Genomic DNA, 16,182 nt, shown 5'->3' with positions numbered 1-16,182 from the left:
CCATCTCAAAAAAAAAAAAAAAAAAAAAAGGAAAATCACCCATATTTTCACAACTTAGCGGTGTGCTCCCTGTATGGAATTAAGTACGCATGTGTGCACACATGCACATACATAGCCAAGTAAATTAGAACACTTGGAAAGGATTTCATTTACAAAAAATAATGAATGGCATCCAATAAAATGCTATTATGGGCTGCTGAGCACAGCAGCATTTTGAGAAAGATGAAGGCAGCCCCTGAGCGCCGAGAGCTGGCCTGGCACTCACCGCAGGGCTGGGAGGATCTGCCATGGAGCATAAGCGTTTCGTAGAAGCCCTGATCAGGCAAGAACGCCTATGTCCACGACAGAGTGAGAGAAAGACCATTCACCCCATAAGCATGTCCAAACACAAACCAAAACAGGAACATCGTCCAAACCACAAAAACACCAAACATCCCTCATCTGGTTAGTATGAGCAACTGCTGCTTCTTGGCCAGTCACAGCTTGGCCTCGCTATGTCGTTCTCATAGCTAAGAATTAAGATACCCAGTCATAGAAGTACACCCGCTCTTTGGCATTATCCCATCCAGAGTGAAACCTGCTTCCTTAAGCCCTCCCTAAATCACCTAACTCAAGAACTCAAGCCCAGCTCCTAGAATTAGCCCTCTTTGATACCCTCTGACTGAGATGCCCCCAAAGCCGTGGCGGCCAGGATTCCTCATTGCAGTGAGCCAGTAAGCTCAATTGTGTTTGACTACAGGTGTGTTCCTGGAGGTCCGTGGGCAATCTTATTCATCATAGTCTTCCTTCCCCTGCCCTCATGCCTGGCACACAGCAGGTCTCAAAAATGTGGAGTTAACTGAAACTAAGATGGAGACCATGTTTCTGGTAGTGTCTGCTGGTGATCACTGGACAAACTGCCAGTTCTGTTGGGAATTTAGCAGCTGCTCCCTGAGGACCTGCATTCTGGAGGGTGGCAGGAAGTCCAAGACTTGGGCCATGTCCTCATTGGCAAGCTACTGTAGAAAAACTCAAAGGGTTAAATCTCTGGGACGATAGGACAGGGGCTGTCACAAGACAGCACACAATTAAATGCCTGGTGAGCTGAAAGTGCTGCCAGATGATGGAAAGTATTCAGACAGGTGAAGAGAAAAGGAAATAAGTCATTCCTGAACTTGAAAGGTGGGTCTGGGGAGCTCAGGGCAGCTGAGCCGGAGAGTGATCTGGGTAGAGCTGTGCCTCAGCACCACCACCTGGGACAGCGTGCAGAATGAGCCAAAAGGAGAATGTTTCCAGAAACCAGGGAGTCTGGGTCCCAGGTCACATGAAGGGAGGGGGACAACAGGCAAGGCAAGGATGTGGCAGGAAGGTAGATTTGAAATTCGGCAGATCTGAGTTGCAATCCTGGTTGTGCCATTTTCTGTGACTCTGACCTTCAAGGTCATTAATGTCTCTGAACCTCAGCCTCCATCTCCTTCTATCACACAGGGTCTGACACAAAGTCATGCCACAGATCCAGGGCGGGCGTTTTGGCCACAGCAAGTACCCTGGCACAGTATGATTGATGCTCATCTCAGGGAAAAATCACAGTCGCATTTTCTGAACCTAAGGCTGAGTCAGGCCTCAAGAGGTGGAGTGGAAAGAGCTGTGGGTGTGGGACTGGGACCTGTGCTGCCTTACTTCTCTGAGCCTTGGTTTCCTCACCAGCATAATGACATCTCCCCCAGGAGTGGCTCTGGGGATTACACCTGTGAAAGCACCAGCAAAGTGCTTGGTCTGGGATAGGGGCTCCATAAATTCAGTCCCCACCATCCCTCACTTCCAGTGTGCCGGCCATCAACTTCTCCATCTGTCTGTGGCAGCTGAGAGTGGAATGTGCCTTTAGTTCCAGCCCCACCCCCATTAGAGGAAGGGTGTGCCCTACCCACCCCTGCAGTGTGCTGCAGTGTGACTGTGTGCTGCAGTCCAGTGGCCACAGCCAGGTCCTGACAGAGACCTTTGTGCTTTGACATTTTGGGCCGGATGAAAAGAGAGAGAGACCCTTGTGCTGAGGTACTGTGGGCAGCCCCTTTACCAGCCCATAGGGCCGGTGCATGTCAGGAACTAGCACAGCAGACACACAGCTCCCCGTGGGCCTCTAGAGCACCTCCCTGGCTGCAGCTGAAAGGTGTGGGTTTGTTTTCATCATGGCTCCTCGTCTTTATTCCTCCTTTGAAGCAGCCAACCAGGTTGGCTTCTATGGGAAGGTCAAGCATGGGGACACCTCAGTTGGAGGGAGCCAGGGCCTTAAGGAGTGGCCTTGGTGCATTGAGTCGTCCCTGAGGGCTCTGAGTGACCCCTCAGCCTGGGCACTGTGCATCCCCAGATGTGGCTTATAGCTCCATGGAAAGGACGAGACTGTGCTTCTCCAGGTGTATAAAACTGAATTCACTGAGAGGGCTTGGAACTATCCACTTGAGAGCAGGATTCTTTGCTTTACAAACCACCAGAAACTTCCTTTTAAAATCTCCTCCTGTGTGATAGAGGAGTTGAGGTAAAGTGATTGAACTGACATTGTCTTGCTGCTCTGAGCAGCTTCTTCCCATGGCCAGCCAGTCTGTCTCCCTTCTGAGAGGTGGTTTACCCCGGAGCTCTTCCCCACACAAGCCCCACATGGGCGCCCCGAGGTGGGTGTGAGGAGTGAGGGACGGGGTAGATGGGCAGAGCTTTCCTCATCTCATTGCTCCTCACACTGGGGGCCGGGTTCATCGGTCACGTCTTTGTCCCATCAAAGGCCTCCCTTGGTGTTGGATTTAGTCTTCTCCCAAAATTCTGGGCTGAGATGAGGGCTCTGCTCTTTCTGTGGGGGTCAGAAGGGGCGGTGATCTCATCCCTGGAAAGGATTAGTCATCAGGGAGACAGGGACAGATCTTGGGGAGGGGTGGCTGGAGACGGGCTGTATGTAAATGAGTCATCTTCCCCGCCAGCCCCGGGCCGAGCTTGACAGCTGCTCCCCAGGAGAGGTTGTTAAACGGGAGCTACCCGGAGGTAGGAGTGGTTAACTGGTTTTTAATAACTCATTTTACTGAATGATTTCTGGTGAGGAGAGAAAACCTTAATCCCAGAGATAAAGCACAGAGTGCTGGGGAAGGGGGGGGTTTGAAGTCAGCCCCACTCGCAAGGAAGGCTGCGCCGAGGTACAAAGCCGATTCAAGGAAGCCACTTGCATTTGCTCACAGTTAACCAAAACCTCTCTAATGTTAGAAATCACTGGCCTGAGCCTGTGGGGTTCGTCCTCTGTCCCTAGCTCCCCTCCTCCTGCCACCTCAGCTGTCCCCACCTCCCATCTTGCTGTCATCAAATGAAGAAAGTCACCTCAAAGGCCCCCAGAGAACAAGACAAAAGCAAGCAGAACAGGGGCAGAGGGCCATTTTCTCTGTGCCTGGCTGGCTGGAGCCTCTCTGTCCTGATCGCCACGCACCCAGTGCGAGAGGGGTGCACTGCACGCTCCCACCCCACACCTGGCTTTGGAGGGAAGAAAACCAAGAGCTTCTGTCCTCAGGGAGCCGTCCATCCAGCTCTGCAAATCAGACAAACCAGCAAGTGCCAACAAATACAGCAGCCCACGGTCTCAGCTGTTTCACAACAGCCCCATTTTAAAATTTCCCTCCCACACAAGCACACTCTCACTTTGGGGACTGGAAAAAATGGTACCTAACCTCTAGCCGGGCCTCCTACCCAGCACAGGGGCCAAAGCTGGAAGTGAGCCCAGAGGTGATGAGGAGATGGGGACCCAGTGAGGTAGGAGAACGGCGAGTCCATGGTAGAGCCAGGCTATGAGGGCATTTCCCTGCCATGGAAATCCATATGTCGTGTTGTGATTTGCCTATTCCTTGCCTGCTCCACCTGAGCCGCTTTGCTGTGAAATAAGGTCCATGCCTCACCCTTTGTGCTTCCCAGCTAAGCTTGGTGCTTTTGGGGAGCTCACTATGTCCCAGGCACTGTGGGATGCATGTGGGAACTACATCCTCATTTAATCCTCACAGTGACATTCAGAGGGAGGGCAGTGGGCTGGGCACGGTGGCTCACGCCAGTAATCCCAGCACTTTGGGAGGCCGAGGCAGGCAGCTCACCTGAGGTCAGGAGTTGGAGACCAGCCTGGCCAACATGGTGAAACCCCATCTCTACTAAAAATACAAAAATTAGCCGGGTGTGGTGGCAGGCCCTGTAGTCCCAGCTACTTAGGAGGCTGAGGCAGGAGAATGGCTTGAACCTGGGAGGTAGAGGTTGCAGTGGGCCAAGACAGCACCACTGCACTCCAGCCTGGGCGACAGAGTGAGACTGTCTCAAAAAAACAAAAATAAATAAATAAATGAATAAGGTAGGGCATTGGGCCATTTTTAGAGGGAGAAGCGAAGGTCAGAGAAAGTAAGGAATGTGTCCATGTCACCCCCTGAGCAGGTGGAGGCGCCAGAGCCTGACACCACCACCCCTGTTACTAGTTCTGCTCTCAGCTCTCCAAGAGAGGTCCTTCCCAAGCCTGCAGGAGTGAAGACTTGCTGAGTTTGTCTTCTGAGCATGAGGCTAGAAGTTTCTACAGAGCAGGGCACAATGTCAGGTGCTAGGCTTGGATGCTGCCACCTAAAAGTGCCAGGCAATGCTCACTCCACAAAGCTCCTGTAGGGTCAGCTTGAGTCCAAGGTGGCTAGGAGGTGCTCCCAATGTTACCAGATGGAAGGCCTTGACTGTGAGTTGTCCGGGTTCTTGGCATGTTAAACAAAGAATAGAAAAAACCTCACAAAGCAATGAAAGAATAAAGCAATGAAAAACAAAGCAACAAAAGAACGGCTGTCAGGTGTGGTGGTGGGTGCCTATAGTCCCAGCTACTCTGGAGGCTGAGGCAGGAGGATCACTTGAGCCCAGGGGGTAGAGGTTGCAGTGAGCCAAGATCATACCACTGCACTCCAGCCTGGGTGACAGAGCAAGATCGTGTCTCAAAGAATACACTTAAAAGAAAAAAAGAAAAAAACAGTAATGAAAGCACAGATTTATTGAGTACATTCCACAAAGTGGGAGCCGACTTAACCAGGTGGCCCAAGAGCCTCTCTATTGCAGTGCTCCCCAGGGTTTTTGTTGGTTTTTTTTTCATGCTGTTTACAAATGTGTTTCTTGTTACTAGAATGTGTGCTCCAGAATTGTCAATGTTGTCTGCTTTGTTTAAAGCTGTATCCCTAATGCCTATGACAGCCTGCTACATCATGTGCAAATAAATGTTTGTTGAATGAATGAATATTGTTTTTTGTTTTTGGGGTTTTTTTTTTTTGAGACAGAGTCTCGCTCTGTCACCCAGGCTGGAGTGCAGTGACGTGATCTCAGCTCACTGCAACCTCCGCCTCTCCCCAGGGTTTTTATAAAGCTAAAAGAATTTGCTAGCACCCCTAGGTGCCCTTTAGAGACCTAGGGTTAGTTACACCCTATGAAGGACTGGCCCGTGACCAATCAGAGGCTGAAGTCACAGCTTGGCCCACGGTCAGTCAGAGGCTGAAGTGACAGCTTGGCCCACAGTCAATCAGAGGCTGAAGTGACAGCTTGGCCCACGGTCAGTCAGAGGCTGAAGTGACAGCTTGGCCCACGGTCAGTCAGAGGCTGAAGTGACAGCTTGGCCCATAGTCAATCAGAGGCTGAAGTGGAAACTTCCGTCTTGTTATCACAGGAGTGAGGATGTGGTCTGTGTGCTGCCTAATCTTGCCTAGAACTGGCTGCACCCACTGTTCTTATGCCTTAACCTTTGGTTACCCCAATTCCCTGTTCTCCTGCCTCACCAGCATTGTCCCTTGCCTTCTTCCACAGATTCCCCTGCTCCATCAGCCAGAGTCACTGGACGTTTCCTATGGGCCAGGCTTCACCAGCAGGCTGAACCCCCTCACCCTGCCCAATGGCCCTGGGCACTGCACTCTCCCAGCAGAGGACACCTTTCCCAAGCCTAGGCCTCTGCTCCCTGTCAATCTCTTGAAATCCCACCTAATTTTTTTTTTTTTTTTTTTTTTAAGACAGGGTCTTGCTGTGTCACCCAGGCTGGAGTGCAGTGGTGCAGTCATGGCTCACTGCAGCCTTGACCTCCAGGGCTCAAGCCATCCTCTCACTTCAGCCTCCTGAGTAGCTAGGACCACAGGCACACACCACCACGCCCAGCTGATTTTCACACTTTTTGTAGAAATGGGGTCCCACTATGTTGCCCAGGCTGGTCTTGAACTCCTGGGTTCCAGCGATCTATCTGCCTCAGCCTCCTAAAGTGCTGGGATTACAGGTGTGAGCCACCATGCCCGGCCCCACCCAATTGTTAAGACTGAACACAAGTATCTCTTCTTCCATATGTCCTTCCTAATCATTCCACCAGGAAGGCCTCAGCTCTGATGTTGACCTAAACTGGTCTGGATGCAGCCGGGGATTGGGGATTGTTTTCAGTTCCCCAGGTGATTCTATTGTGCAGCCAGAATTGAGAATTTCTGCTCTTGCCAAAAGCAACCTACCTCTCCTTCTTCCAAACTCTTGTATATTTGCTGCTTTCCTTTACCACACTGCACGCTCCTTCCTCTAGTTTCAAATCTCTGCCATGTGCTTGCTTTGTGACCTTGGGCAAGTTACTGAACTTCAATGTCTTTATCTGTTAAATGCAACTCAGTTTACTAATCTCACAACTGGGGACAATAATCATCCCCACTGTAGTTCATCAAATCTAAGACACTATTGGTTACAAACACACCATCATGGTATGTACCATTAAGAATTTAAAATACTGCCAAATAAACAACCAGGCCATTGACTGTAAGATGCATGATTTCAGAGATATTAACATGAGATGAAAAAAGCTATGGCTTGGAATCAATGAAAACACGGAGCCTCATGTAGTTGTTGTGAGGATTAAATCAATTGATACGCTTGCAACAGTTGGCACAGTGCGTGGAAATAGTGAGGCTAGATACACAGCAGCGGTTGTTATCCCCTCCGCATTTTCAGTCCTCAGTAAGTGCTTTAATGACTTCTCCAGTCATTCTTTCAGCACCAGCTCTCCCAAAAGGTTCAGGGCTTGTCTAGGGTGATCGGTTGTCCTCCCCAGGGGTGTGACATGGAGAAGGCTGACATGTGCAGCAGTGAGGTACCAGGGCTGGGGCACATTTCCCAGGGCAGTCTCTGGCCCAGTGCCCTCTCAAGTGTCCAGTCCTCCACCATTGAGTCTGGCCAGAAGCCCCTCCTACTCCTGGAGAGGCGATGTCGCAGTTCAGCAACAGAGCAGGCTGTTGGCAGCCCTGCCCTCCGTCCCACAGCCCTCCCCACATCTCCCACTCCTCCCTGTTCGGAGAGAGAGGGACATGGGAAGACCTGGCCGCTGGCCTGGCTGGGCAGGGCTCAGCCTTGTGTGAGCCTTGGGTCCTTGATTATTAAAGTGAGGCTCTTAATCCCAACACTGGCCAGTCAGGAAGGATCAAATGAGATGGGGATATTGGGAGAAGCTTCTCAGAGGAGTGTACCAAGCTGACAACTGGGGTCATGAGTAGGGTTGCCAGGTTTAGGAAATAAAAAGACAGCATGCCCAGTGAAATTTGAATTTCAGATAATCAACTATATTTTAGTATAAGTATGTCCCATGCAATATTTGGGACTTAAAAAATGGTTTCTTGTTTACCCAAAAGTCATATTTAACTGGGTGTTTTGTATTTTACCTGGCAACCCTAATGAGCCATGGGCCATGCCCAGTATTTCTGAGTCTTTTTCCATCCCTGCCCACTGAGTCCACGCCTCAGCCTTCCCATGGCTTCTCTGTAGCCATGAAAATGCTTTGCACTGATTGACTTAGGTCTACCCATCCTTGAGCCAATCATGGTAAGGAACTGGATTATCCTGATTGACCTAGACTAATAGAGCCCATTCCTGGAGTTGGGTCACCTCTTCAAGTAGCCTGGCTGCTGCTCAACATAGTACAGGTTGGGAGAATGATTGGTAAGGAGAGAGCTGCAGTGCCCACCACAAAAATTTTAGGTCAGTGGAAATTTAAATCAAAATATTTGTAGTTGGACAGATTCCAACCAATAGGGTCATCTGGAATACCTTATTAACATTATTTCTTTAAAGAATGGCATTCTTAAAGGAATATTCTACCTACATCAGATTTATCTGGGCACATTTGTTAAAATGAAATTCCTAGGCTCCTTTTCTGACCCACTAAATAAACCTCTGAGCGGGACCCGCCATGGAATCTGCATTTTTTTTTTTTTTTTTTTTTTTTTTTTTTTTAGATGGAGTCTCGCTCTGTCGCCCAGGCTGGAGTGCAGTGGCGCAATCTCAGCTCACTGCAAGCTCCGCCTCCCGGGTTCACGCCATTCTCCTGCCTCAGCCTCCTGAGTAGCTGGGACTACAGGCGCCCGCCACCTCGCCCGCTAGTTCTTTTGTACTTTTTAGTAGAGATGGGGTTTCACCGTGTTAACCAGGATGGTCTCGATCTCCTGACCTTGTGATCCGCCCATCTCGGACTCCCAAAGTGCTGGGATTACAGGCTTGAACCACCGCGCCCGGCCGGAATCTGCATTTTAATCATGCGTCCCAGTTGCTTGGAACAGCCCTGGTTTATACATGCTGTCCTGGGGTAATTACTAGTAGAGCCACTTTCACTCTCAGAAGCATCCCAGATTGGATTGTACAGTATGTTTTATTTCCCTGTCTCACAGTTGACAGTGCAGAGCCCAGCAGGAAAAGTTTCCAGTGGGTAATGAGTCAAGACTTCCCATCTGTCCGGCAAGTGGAAAGAGCATGGACTTCAGGGTCAGCTCAGCCACGTGCAAACTAACTTCAGTGAATGCGTCCCCTCCCTCAGCCCACTTCCTTGCCTGCATTGTTGGGGGTAATAGTGCCTCCCTCACAGGGTGGCTGGGGGCCTGGATGGGAGGAGTGTGTCAAGGGCCCAACTGAGGCTGCCGCCCAGGGCTGCACGATACAGATCAGTGCTGGCCTCTTCATCTCACTTCCATGCTCTCTGAGCTGAACTCCGAAGGCCCTGTCACCAGGGCCCCATTTGCGAAGGCGGCACCAGACAGGCTGTGGGAACGAGCTTCACAGCTTTTGTCAAAGTGGCATAATAAAGCCCCCAAGTGTCTGCTCTTTGCAAACTGGGAAGGCAGATCAATTGTGGCATAAACAAAATAGCAGGCTTGGTGCGAACCCAGGGACAGATTACGCCTCTGCAGGGTGTGATTGAGGGGGAGGAGGAGATTCTCAGGGTGGCTGGGTTTGCCTTTTCTCTGGCTGAAGCTTTGAGGCCCCCCTCCAGAGCAGCTTGGCTCCCCACAAATGGCAAGAACTTGGGAGACTGCTCTTCTACTCTGGGAGGCAACTGGCTAGGCAGTGGCACAAGCATAGGCCCCAGTGCCCTCAGCAGGAAGCTTGTCCCAGGGTCTCAGCATCCCCCAGCGCTCTGAACCTACTGACCTTGATGTGGAAGAAGATGGACCGTCCTCCACCCCCACTTTGTCTCCTAGGCTGAACTGAGTGTGCTCTGTAGGAAAGCGAAGGGCAGTAAAGCAGGCACAGAGAGACCTCAGGAACAGGACAGTAAGGACGCTTTCACTGGCTGCCCTCTGCGCTGTCAGAGACCCTTCTGGCCCGCCTGTCCCTTCATTCTGGGCAGATGGTGCTACACAGCCAGTCTAGTATTTAGCATCATTTGGGGCCTGCAGCACTCCCTGGCTAAGTTATGCTGAATGCAAGCTGAGTCAGGGCCATAAGAGGACCCCAGGACAAGTTCTGGCCCAGACTCTATGTGCCCTGTCCCCAGGGGTGAGCCTGCTGGCAGCAAAGGGGACAGGATCTGTACAAAACTGCTAAGACACCCAGTGAGGGGCCTCTAGGAAGGCAGCCCAGAGACTATGAGGACGGGAACTGCATCTGTCTGGTTTTGCACCATATTCCCGAGCCTAGCATGATGCTGCCAACCTGATGCTGTCCACAGTAAATGTTTGCTGAAGGAATGAATAGGTGGATGTTGGTCTTACCAGCTTCATGTCTGGTGTTGGTTGCCTTGCTGAGGCTCTCGGATAAAGCCACACCCCTGTGAGGATGGAGCATGAAGCCGGTCTCATTCTAGGTTTGGTCATCCAGGAAAAAGGCAGATCCTCAACTGGAAACCCAAACTCCAATAGATGACCTTGGGCAGAAGCCAGGGGTCCAGACATGCAAGAGTTTAGAGGAGTCAGAAGAGGCCCCCAGAGAGTGGAGGAGATGGCCTCGGCCTCACGAAAGTAGGTCAGGCAGGGCAGGCCTGTGGGGGCCCCAAGAGGCCAATAAGTACCCCGGCTGCAGTCAACCAGGCAGACTGTCACCCAGAAGCAGGAGTCTCCTCTGCACCTCATTCCTCCTGCTGTCCCCAAGCCCTGGGTCAAGTCTTATGTAAATAGCCCAGCTTGTCTGAGCTGTGCCATGGGAAGGTCATGAGTCTACCTTGGCAGACTCTTTAGGGGACAGGCCATGGCCTCTCTCCCCTGCGAAGGGGCAGCAATGATCAGTAGAAAGGGGGCCAGAGAGGACAGAGGACTCTTAAGGACGGGAGTCACAACTCTGAGCAGCAGCCGTTCTCCCACGAAGATGCTCCCCTGGCTCTGGTCCTGGAGGACTGCAATTTGGTTTTTAAGAAAAATGGAGCTTCCTTGGTGCCCTCAGAATACAGTCTAGTGTGGTGGAAAGAGCATGAACTTTAGATGCTAGCACACCTGGGTTTCAATCTCGGCTCCACCATTTGCAAGCTGTGGGGCCTTCGCAACTGCTTCACCCTTTGACCTGCAGTTTCCACATGTGTTGAATGGAGCTGGCCTCCCCCACAGGTTGTCATGATGACATGCAATGATGCACTGTTAGGTGGTGGCTTTCACCACAGTGAAGAGAAAATCCAGGTGGAACCAGTTTATTAAATGGGCCAACACCGGAAATGGCTCTGTCTCATCTATTGTCCTCAAGAACTCCTTTTTAGATTCCTTAACATCTTGGGTAGATGCTAGAGTTTTCCAAATAGTTGGTTTTTATGTCTTTTTGTGTTCTGGGTTTTTTGTTTGTTTTTTTTTTGAGACGGAGTTTCCCTCTGTCGCCCAGGCTAGAGGGCAGTGGCGCGATCTTGGCTCACTGCAATTCAAGCGATTTTCATGCCTCAGCCTCCCAAGTAGCTGGGATTACAAGCACACACCACCATGCCCGGCTAATTTTTGTACTTTCAGTAGAGACGGAGTTTCACCAAATTACCCAGGCTGGTCTTGAACTCCTGGCCTCAAGTGATCTGCCCACTTTGGCCTCCCAAAGTGCTGGGATTACAGGTGTGAGCCACCACACTCAGCCAGTTTCTTTCTTTCTTTTCTTTTCTTCCTTTTTTTGTTTGTTTGTTTGTTTGTTTTTTTGGAGACATAGTTTCACTCTTGTTGCCCAGGCTGGAGGGTAGTGGTGTGATCTTGGCTCACCACAACCTCCACCTCCCGGGTTCAAGCAATTCTCCTGCCTCAGCCTCCCGAGTAGCTGGGGTTACAGGCATGCACCACCATGCCCGGTTAATTTTTTGTATTTTTAGTAGAGACGGGGGTTTTTCCATGTTGGTCAGGCAGGTCTCGAACTCCCGACTTCAGGTGACCTGCCCACCTTGGCCTCCCAAAGCGCTCCTCAGATTACAGGCGTGAGCCACCATGCCCGGCCTCTTTTGTTGTTAAGTACCAGTTTTAAGATTGAGACTCATTCTCAGATGTTTAATCAAATCTTCAAATTCACTTCTAATCAGAGTTTAGCCTCCCCCTCTAGCTCCAGGCTGACACATGGCTCAGGGGACCTGCAGTGGATGGGGCATGGGGGTGATCTTACATCACTGGAGCCACTATCATTCCTTCTTAACTTTTGCTGGTGGGGTTGCAAGGCTCCCTGTTAGAACAGGCATATGTGCTTTCATGGCGCCTATTTATGATAAGGTCCTTGGGAGCCCTGCACAGGGACCACTCCCTGCCCCATTCCCTGAGCGGGCACTGCCCTCTCCGTCCTTCCTCCTGTGACTCCCTCTCATGCCATCCCCAGCCCTCTGCCCCTCAGCCTCTTCTTGCTAGGGCCCCCTTGCTCCAGCAGGCAGTCCTCTTGAGCAGTCTCTTCAGATCTCTTCCTTCAAGTATCCACTTGTCACCCTCTAGTGACCCATGTCACCCTCACACCTCCTGATGCAGCAAGCCCTTGAAGTGCAGATGGCTCCCGTGACTGCCTTCTTCCTCCCGTGCCTGTGGGGGCTACCCCAGTCAGCCTCCCAGCCAGAGAACTCTTGAGCACAGCTCTGGACTCCAGGGGACACTGCCGGGTTCTCCCAGGACTCTCACCATGCTCCGTTCTGGGTGGGCCTGTAAGCGACCGTGCCCAGCCAGCTGGGAAGTGAGCTGCCAGGCTTTCTTCTTGCTGAAGCTCCATAAGTCCTCTTTTTTTTGATTCGGAGTCTCGCTCTCTCACCCATGCTGGAGTGTAGTGGCACGATCTCGGCTCACTGCAAGCTCCGCCTCCCAGGTTCACATCCCAGGTTCATGCCATTCTCCTGCCTCAGCCTCCTGAGTAGCTGGGACTACAGGCGCACGCCGCCACGCCAGGCTAATTTTTTGTACTTTTTAGTAGAGACGGGGTTTCACCGTGTTAGCCAGGATGGTCTCGATCTCCTGACCTCATGATCCGCCTGCCTCAGCCTCCCAAAGTGCTGGGATTACAGGCGTGAGCCATGGTGCCCGGCCCCATAAGTCCTCTTGACCTTCCCTGCTCCAACCATCCCCTGGCCTGGGGGTGAGTGAAAGAATCCATAGCACTCCCCACTGCCACAACAACTCCCCACAATGACTTCCCAATTGATGGAAGATCCCATCAATCCCCAGCCTTTCCATATAGCCTGGAGGTGGGGGTGTGGGGGGTTGCTAGCCCCAGACCTGTTTTGCTGTTTTAGTGAGAGTCCAGCATGGATGTGTCTGGAACTTCTCTTTAGAATGGGCAGAAATGTACACATACTGTTCTCAGCTTTGAGGCTTTAGCTGAAAAATCCAATTCAACATTTTCTTAGACAAAGTATTGGTTTTCCAGGCCCAGGATTTTCAATTACCTTAGGAATTTAACAGATTTATCCTTCTATAAGAGATTTTGTTTTCCCTCAGTGAGTAGATGCAGTGTTCTGCATACTGGTCTGTGTACCAGGCTTGAAGCCAGGACAAAGAGGTGGGAGTCTGTCCCCAAGATGCAGGTCACAGCCCCTCAGCCCCTACTCCCTCACCTATACAGTGAGGGGTACAGCAGCATTGGGTATCTGAGAGTTCTAACAGTCTAGAAATTAAAAATTTTTTTCTCATTATGAGTACAAAAAAACTCAAAAAACATAGAATTTTACAAATTATTATACAGCTAACACACATGTAACTACCACCCAGGTCAACAAAAACATTTCTAGCACCCCAGAGGTCCCCTATGTCCCCTCTCAGCTACTACACCCTGCCAGGCTCTAGAGGAAGTCCCAATTCTGACTTTTATCAAAATTACTTCCTTGCTTTCCCTTATAATTTTACCAACCATGCATGCATCCCTAAAAAACGCTGTAGTTTGGCCTGATTTTGAATTTTATATCAATGGAATAATGCAGAATGTATTCTTTTGTGTCCAGCTTATTTTGTTCAACATTCTTTTTGTGAGATTTATCCGTGTTGTTGCAAGTAGCTATGGTTCATGCTTTTTATTCTTTTTATTTATTTATTTTTAATTTTATTTATTTATGTATTTTTTTGAGACGGAGTCTCGCTCTGTCGCCCAGGCTGGAGTGCAGTGGTGCGATCTCCACTCACTACAAGCTCCGCCTCCCGGGTTCATGCCATTCTCCTGCCTCCACCTCGCGAGTAGCCGGGACTACAGGCGCCCGCCACCACGCCCGGCTAATTTTTGTATTTTCAGTAGAGCGGGGTTTCACCATGTTAGCCAGGGTGGTCTCGATCTCCCGACCTTGTGATCCGCCCGTCTCGGCCTCCCAAAGTGCTGGGATTACAGGCGTGAGCCACCGTGCCCGGCCAGTTCATGCTTTTTAATTGCTGTATAGTTTTCATGAATAGACAATCATTTAGTTGTGTTGTTAGACATTTAGGTTATTGGTCTAAAACGTTTTATAAATATACACATACACTTCCACTCCACTTATAGCCATGTAAATTCAGAGTCGATTTCTTTAGAAACTCAAGAACTTGAGTGTGGCTTTGAAATGTAGCAAAATCCCTCTATCAAGTTCTTGGTTACACAGCTACTTTGTTTTTCACTTTCTTTGAATCTAGGGACATAATTCATCTTCCTCAACATGGGTAACATAAGATTTTTCCCTAACCTGAGTCATTAAGCATAAGATGAACACCACGCTCAGGCAACTGGGCATTTTCTTCAGACAGTCTAGAAAATGATTGTTAGCACATAGGCTTAAGGAATGTACTCTGAAAGTATTACAAGAAATATTTTCTATAGTCTGTTTAGAGAACTAGAAAGCCACATAAGACAAACTCTTCTCCACTTTCCCAGGGCTGGCCCCACCCCACTGGCAGGGCACAGATAGCCTTTCTGCCATAGGGCACAAATTAAACAGGGATGCCCCTGATCGCTGCCAGAGTTGTTGAACGGTACCATGGTGCTGCTCAGACAAACGATCCATTGTTTTCCGCTAACTCGAAGCAGTAAGTGAATCTTTCCACTAAGAGATGAAACCCCCTCCCATAGCCAGAGTCAGGCAGCCATGGGTCCCACAGACCACAGCCAGCACTGGGCAGGCAGCTCAATCTGGAGAGGCAGAGCTGCCACTCTGCACTGCCCTGGATGGCATGGGTGAGCACACTGGCAGGCAGCCACACCTTCTGCAGAAATCAATTGATAAAGACACCCTTAAAGTCTGTGCTTTGAACAAGTGGTAAGTTAACAGCGATAAGGGCCTGAAGCAACACGCAGTTGTGTAGACTTCCCAGAACAAAGCAATTTTAGACATACCAGCAGCACAGGACCCAGCTGGGCCAGAGCCTTTCTTTGGCCACAAGTGTGAGCAAGGATGATTGATGGTGACCCTTGGTTGAGAAGGGGCCGGCACCCAATGGCAGAGCCATGCTCAGTCTCTGAAGGGTATGGGTTGACTACTCTCAAACAATCCTTTTGTCAGCCTCACAAAGCTCTTTTCAGAGACCATTAACTCTAGCTACCTGGTTACACTCTACCTGGTCCCAGAGTAAGCAATCCCTAATTAAGGCAAAGCCCTATTAATGCTTCCCTAACAAGGCTGTCCGCCCAGGTGTGCTACAGGTTACATTTAAAAACCAGGCTTTTGGAGAAAGACTTATAGTCAACAGTTGTTCAGCTTGGATTCATTCCAATTCCAAATAACTTCCTTTAGGAAAGAAGAGGAGCTGCAGTTGACTTTTGAGCATTGACACTTAATTTTGGGGTCCTTTCGTTAGTAGGCAGAGTTGGTAAACCGATTTTTTTTAATAACAGGGAGGGACTGAAAATCTATGGCACACTTGGGAAAAAAATTGGGCACATATGACAACTCTTTAAAAACTGCCCTTTAAACAGAAAAGCCTGCTATTCTAGTGTGAAAGACTTTGGAGTCATCTGGGAATTGATTTGAAATGCACATTCTCTTGTCACCCCATATTCATATTGTAAGAACTAGGGAAGTGACGGACTACCCACTTGGCCTTATGCCCAATTCCAGAGGCATGAAATGTTGGCAGACTAAGAAAATATGGTCCCTTCTCCACCGCTAGAAAAAAAAAAAACAAAGAATTTGCTGGACATGGTGGCATACACCTGCAGGCCTATCACTTGGGAGGCTGAGGCAGGAGGATCACCTGAGCCCAGAAGTTTAAGGCTGCAGTGAGCTATGACTGTACCACTGCATCCAGCCTGGGTAACAAAGAACCTGTCCTCCCCAAAAAGAAAATATGATCCTTTGAGCAAAGGCCTTTTCGAAGTGCCTGTGAAGTGAAAATTAGTCACAGCACTAAGATTACTCGGCTTTTTTCACCATTCTCAAGTAGGCAGTGGAGTTTCCAAGTAACAAGACTGGTACAAAAAGTGCATAAGCACATAAGAAGCTAGATATCTTTGAAGAGATCTATGTTGGTTTTGATTTCTAATGTAAATATTTGTAATTCACCCAACAAAACTCACCTA

At 49.8% G+C, this 16,182-nt stretch overlaps 1 protein-coding gene and 1 long non-coding RNA gene across 2 annotated transcripts in view; one reads left to right on the top strand and one right to left on the bottom strand.

The window, feature by feature from the left end:
• Positions 1-16,182, top strand: part of KCNK12 (potassium two pore domain channel subfamily K member 12) — a 51,117-nt gene that overhangs the window by 33,403 nt on the left and 1,532 nt on the right. The window lies entirely within an intron of this gene.
• LOC111550441 lies at positions 8,644-10,269 on the bottom strand. Its single transcript, XR_002734034.1, has 3 exons — positions 10,002-10,269; positions 9,439-9,505; positions 8,644-8,741 (listed from the first exon to the last, which is right to left on the bottom strand). It is a non-coding gene; the product is annotated as an uncharacterized LOC111550441 (long non-coding RNA).

This window comes from Piliocolobus tephrosceles, chromosome 15 (genome assembly GCF_002776525.5).
Source record: "Piliocolobus tephrosceles isolate RC106 chromosome 15, ASM277652v3, whole genome shotgun sequence".
NCBI classification, from domain to species: Eukaryota; Metazoa; Chordata; class Mammalia; order Primates; family Cercopithecidae; genus Piliocolobus; species Piliocolobus tephrosceles.
This window is presented reverse-complemented; position numbering and strand designations above follow the sequence as displayed.